At 49.2% G+C, this 6000-nt stretch overlaps 1 protein-coding gene across 1 annotated transcript in view; it reads right to left on the minus strand.

Annotated features, from left to right (window-relative positions):
• The window catches only part of Foxo3 (forkhead box O3), a 97301-nt gene that overhangs the window by 17554 nt on the left and 73747 nt on the right, over positions 1 to 6000 (minus strand). The window lies entirely within an intron of this gene.

Raw genomic sequence — 6000 nt, forward strand, 5'->3', positions numbered from 1 at the left:
ACAACTGTGGGAGCTGGGCTTTCCCTCCCACCATGCCGGCCCCGGGTCTGAACGCAGGCTGTCCGGTGTTCCTTCGGCAAAGGCTTTTACCCACTGAACCATCTCCGCAGCCCGGCTTCAGTCTGAGAGGCTAACATTCTTTACTTTTTATAACGACAAGCATCTTTTTGACTTGGTACAAAGCACCAAGTTAAGTGGAAAGATTAATGTTGGGGCGGCAGAGACTGTCCTATGAAGATCTCTGTCATAGGATACAAGGGGGTTGGCAGAGACTATCCTATGAAGATCTCTGTCATAGGACACACGGGGTGCTCACCGACACTGCCCAAGTTCCCCGGTCAGAGTGCGCTTTCTGTAATTCTATTTCTTCTTATTCTGCAGTTCACACTGATGCTCTACGACCAGGCAGCCTCTCCATACCCAGCAGCAAACTTCCCAGCTCTCTGAGAACCTAGTCGCCTGGGTGGCTGTTTTGCCCTCCTACTGTCCTCCGCTGTCTGAGTACAGCAACTAGCTCTTAAATGCTCCCGTCAGAAAGTGTAACATTTTATCTGTTCCCTCCAGGGGACCTGGCCACAGTTTCACAACTCACCAGTACGGGAGATGGGAGTCGGAACTCACCAGTATGGGAGAAGGGAGACGGGAGACGGGCAGGGCAGATTGTCAGGGATAACTACTGCGTAGAGAACCTCATTTAGAAGAACGGGCATCATTTACACATTCTGCACCCTCAGGAAGTGTGGGCTGAGTAACTTCCTTTCAAAGAGTACAGAAGGAAAAGGAGAGAGAGCGCGAGATTCGCAGTGGAGACATCTGTGAGATGCTGGGTCGGAGCAGCCCAGTGCCTCACTAACCAGCAACCAGTGCCTCGCTAGCATGTATCCTAGATAAAGTGGCAACTTTTCCATCAGTCTTTTTCCAAAACCCGACTCCCAGATGAATCGTAAGAAATACATGAACTCCAATTAAAGGGCATTTACAAAAGCTTGCTTAGTACTCCCGGGACTGCCCTGCCGCAGCCAAGGAGTGACCAGGAAATGTAACGTGAGGACGGGAGCTAGTGCATCCTGGATGAGATACCATCACAGAAAACAAGCAAACTAAACAAAGCAGAAAAAAACCTGGAAAGTCTGATTATAGATCGTAGCTCATAATAATGATAAATATCGGCTCATCCACGCCCACACTTACACAAGGACTGTAGGGCGCTATGAGGGGCACCTGATGCTGGGTCCATGTGGATTCCCGCTAATTTCACAAGTTTCCTATATATCTAAAACAATCCTCCTCCTGTTAAAGTAGGGCAAATCCCCTTAAAATCCTAATAATCTGCACCCACTCCAAGAACCTTCCTCCTGGCTTCGCAGATACATCCAGTTGTCAAGGCTAACCAGGCTCCCTCAGCCTCCCGCCAATCACGTGACCTCAGCCTCCCGCCAATCACGTGACCCCATGCAAATCATTTCATCGGTCTGCAACAACAGCAGGTTCCCATCTTCATTAGGGTCATGATAAAATCCAACCACCCCTCCCTGCCAGGATGACATAACAGAGACAGAGGATAATCCACTTCAGAAGCCAGTCACGCTATCAGCCCGTGAAGTGCAGGTCTAGAGTGAGGAGTGCCAGAGGCGGGGAAGGCTCCTTCTAATCTGTGAAATGCTGTATGTGCAGCAGGAAAAGAGCTGACGGTGGCCCCCACACCTGCAGGCCAGATGACTTTTTATTGGCAAGTTACAGATGAAAGACATTGCCTAATACTGCATATTAAATATGAACAATTCTAAAAGTCACATTTAAAAAGAATTGGCAATCATCGACTGTATTTATGTAGAAGACACACAAATACATGTGTTCTACCAGATTGTTTTTAAAACACAGAAAGTCAACAGAATTTTGTCAGAAGTAAATAACTCAAAATACAAAGTATTCCTGATCTGCGTTCCCAGTCAAGAAGGGACTGCAGTTCAGGCTGGGCAAAGAACCGCAGCGGCTCTGCTCACAGCTGCCGTTTTCTATAACTGCCACCAAGACAGGTGACACGGCACCGAGGACCCTGTGGGGCAGCTGTGGCCCAGGAGCAGACACGCCGGTTCCCTCTCTTGTTTGTTTGTTTGTTTGTTTAGAATAATGGCCAGTGTATTAGTGGTTCAGAAACTGTATTTCCTTGAAACAGGATGCCCTCTCTACGGTGTGGGTAAGAGGCACACTCCCAGCATGCCCTTGGCAGAGAAGCACAAAGGTCCACTGTGAGCACACAAGATAACTCAGCGCATCTCGTAAACTGTACACACAAACTCCAGGGTGAGACGTGAGCTGGTCTGGAAGCTTTCAGGGTACAAAGCAGACACCCCCTAATTATTCCCACCTGAGTGTTCACACAAACATAATCAGTGATCCTGTATCTTTTAGGGAACGAAGTTTTTAAAATGTATTTTACTGCTCTTGATTCCAAACCTACAAAAGACCAATGAAATCTTTTATGAATTTTCTGCTAGCCATGTAATTACCATGACTCTACCTCCCTAGTAACATACATGTATAATTTTATGCAATTGCAAGCGGCTAAAACTAGAGGCAGATCCCAAGCTTCTGCAAGGGCCTGAAACCCTTGGCACAGAAGGCCAGGTCACAGGGAGTCAGGGCAGGAACCGGTCATGAAAACCTGTCCAGGTCCCTAATTGCGACGTGAAGATCTGAAGGCCTGCCTGGTCACAGCAGTGCTGGCTACGAAACCTGGGGTTTGAAATTCCCTGCCTCTGGTCCTCATAGCTTGGCTAGGCAGGCAGGCAGTCCACCAACGTCCTGAGCTTGCACGTCAAGTCTCCGGGTCTGAGATATGAAGCAGCACAGCTGACCAGCTAGTGCACAGCACTCACAACAGGAAGCAGCTTTCCCAACCTTCACACAATGCTTATTCTACAGCCCTTCGGGGCCTACCAGCAGGCTCGTGAGAAGTCGCCATTTAATGTCCTTGTGCAAGAGTTCAAGAAAAATACCCAGAGAAACACACACACACACACACACACACACACGTTGCTCCTGCTGAGGAGAGGTCAGTATCCACACTGACCATGGGACCACCACGGGCTCCTACACAGAGCCCACCTTAGGAAGGAGAGCCTGCCTGCTCCCAGTAGTCCTCATTTTAGAGGGTTATTAGTGGTAGAACACAGTCCCCGGGGCTCATCTGTGGTGCTCAGACAGGTCTTTCCAGATACTTTACTAAGACAACACAAAAACTGAGCCACCATCTTCAGGACTGGCTCCAGTCCCAGCAGCCTCTCTTCATGCAGACTGGCCACCATAAAATCCATAAGGGACACTGTCGAAGACCAATAAACATGGCTCACCTGTCCATCACCGTCCAAATGGCCGGCAGGGCAGACGCCAGCCACAAAAGTATTTATGGGTTTCTGAAATGTATTCAGGAGGCCAATGACTGGCTTTTCCGCCTTAGTTTTAGTGAAAACAGAAAAGTTAAAGAAAAGAGAGAAAGAGGAAAGGAAGGGAGAGAAAACAGAGGCGCTGGGATAAAACATCAGCGCTAAGATATTCTTCTCTACGTCTTCCCTTGTAACAAGTAAAAAGCGAGTCCAGTGAGAGCCCATAGGGTCCCCCCCAACTTCAATCTCAGGAAAACTATCATTAAAAATTATCCTACAGTGCTGGGTGGCGATGGTGGTGGCGGCCCAGGCCTTTAATCCCAGTTCTTGGAAGGCAGAGGCAGGTGGATCTCTGAGTTCAGATCCTGGCCTACAGATCGAGTTTCAGGATAGCCAGGGCTACACAGATAAACCCCATACAGCAAAGCAAAACAAACAAGCAATGCCCTCTCCAGACTGTGGTTTTCCACTAATTTTACTATCATAAGAAATAACCTGAATTTCTAAGGTTTTACTTTATGTGGAGAAAGGTAGCGGAAGGTAATTTAACAACAGTTTGATAAAACTCTAGTTCCGTCAAGCACAAGTTTTCTAACCCCACACTTATATCGCATATAGACTTGAAGCCCACTGCGATGTTCTCTTGGCTAGAAAACCATGCGTTTTGCTTGGCCATTCTGCCACCACAGTGAGTCACCAAGGCTGCCCAGAAGTCACCCGTCCAGACCTTGTGAGCAGCTCCAGCTATCTAAGCCAGTAGTCTGTTAGAACCTGCCGCTTCACATGCGAGCACACCGACTTTCTTCAGCTCCCACACAGATTTATAAAACCGTAAGAAACCCCTACAGTTTGTCCAAGGGGGCAAAGCTAAGAACAACCCCTGTCTTTCTGTGTTGCTCCTCTTCTGTGATGTGGTTAATGAGTAACCTAGCTGCAAACGTGACTGCAGCCACGGCCATTAGTGGCAAACCTTCCCGGAGACCTTCCATAGGTGTGGAGGAGGCAGCCTGTGGGACTGACGTCGTTTCAGTCACGCTGACTGCCGTGTGTGGGCCACCGCCTAAAGTTCCCTTTGCCCACCTACAAGACATTAACATAAAGATGACTGCACGGATTAGAATTTGATAACTATTTTCTTCATGTAATGAACAGTTTTCTGTTGCAAAATACACTCACTGCTGGGGCTAAGATGTCCACGACCCTTAGCTATGCCAAATCATGAAGACAGGTGGATTCGAAAGAGAGTGGGAGTTGTGAGCAGCTGCCTAGGGTTACAGGGGACTCCACCATGCATTACAGAGTGGGTGGGTCAGACAGAAAGCCAGGGAAGGAAGGTAGTCATGGAGGAGACGGCCATGCTGAGTCAGGCCCAGTGCTCTGTGATCTGGACCTGAGCTGCCCCTTTGGAGAAGGCAGGATCGAATGCACGCTCTACGTCTGCGATCCCTGTGAAGAGCCCATGATGCTCCACAGGCCACACTACTTAGCCAAGTGCCAGGCGCAGCTCTGGACAACAGAGCCCACATACAGAAGGGGACATCTCGGCCTCAGCTTACTGTTTTCTGAGCACCGTGTGCTTTAAGTGAGAGGGTGGTGCCTTCCAAGAACAGATGACACACTTGTAAAAGTCTGTAGGGTTCGGTGCCAGGAAGCGGCCCCTTGTTAGCCACTGCCACACTGAATCTCTTTGGCTCCTTCCAAGCCATGTTTACCTCGCGGAGGCTCAGCTAACCCAGACAGCAGCTGCACATGCTTTCCCTGGAGCACAGAGAGGGTTTGTCTGGGAGCCACATGTGGTACCAATTTGTCTTTCCCAGCAACGGGGAGAGAGAACTCCGCTCACTTTAAAAATAAAAAGGTTGTGCAATTTAACTCTTAAAAACCCTGCTTTTCTTTTCCAAAGAAGACAATTCCAATTCCTCCTCTTCTCCTCTTCTTTTTTTATTTACTGGGTTGTCTAGAGAGTAACAGAGTGTGTAATGGTTGTCGACACCAGCCCATCGCTGCCCATGAGACTCAGGAGACGCTGTGGATGGCTGGTCTCCAGTACACGGTCACCTGCCTCCCACGCGGAACCCGTGTTTTAAGTCTATCTCAGAGTTTGACTCAATGGCACCTATGATCCGGAACAAAGCTGCTCAATGCCTGGGTTCCAATATTTGCTCCTAGTGAACCATGGGTGGCAGTGGTTGCAGACAGCGGTGCATGCGATGGTGAGTCTGCGAGGACGCAGAGGTCGGCGGGTGTGCCGCACGCAGAGGCAGCTTCGGGAAGAACTGGATGGGCTGACGGGCCTCTCAGAGGCTTCAGTGGAGGCTCTAGGTTTCTACTCAGTAGCAAGTCTGCAGTCTGGCTGCCTGTTTGAGTCTCCCAGGGAGACTTCCCTCACCCATGTCCCTTCCCAGAGAACTGGTTCAACACTTGTGGTGAGGCCTGGGTATTTCACTATTTTTAAATTTTTGTTTTTTTTTTCAAGATAGGGTTTCTCTGTGTACCCCTGGCTGCCCTGGAACTCACTGTGTAGATCAGGCTGGCCTCAAACTTGGAAACCCCTGTCTCTGCCTCCAGGGTGCTAGAATTAAAGGTGTGTGCCACCATGGCCCAGTTGAGACCT

The sequence above is a fragment of the Apodemus sylvaticus genome, chromosome 19 (assembly GCF_947179515.1).
Source record: "Apodemus sylvaticus chromosome 19, mApoSyl1.1, whole genome shotgun sequence".
Classification (NCBI taxonomy): Eukaryota; Metazoa; Chordata; class Mammalia; order Rodentia; family Muridae; genus Apodemus; species Apodemus sylvaticus.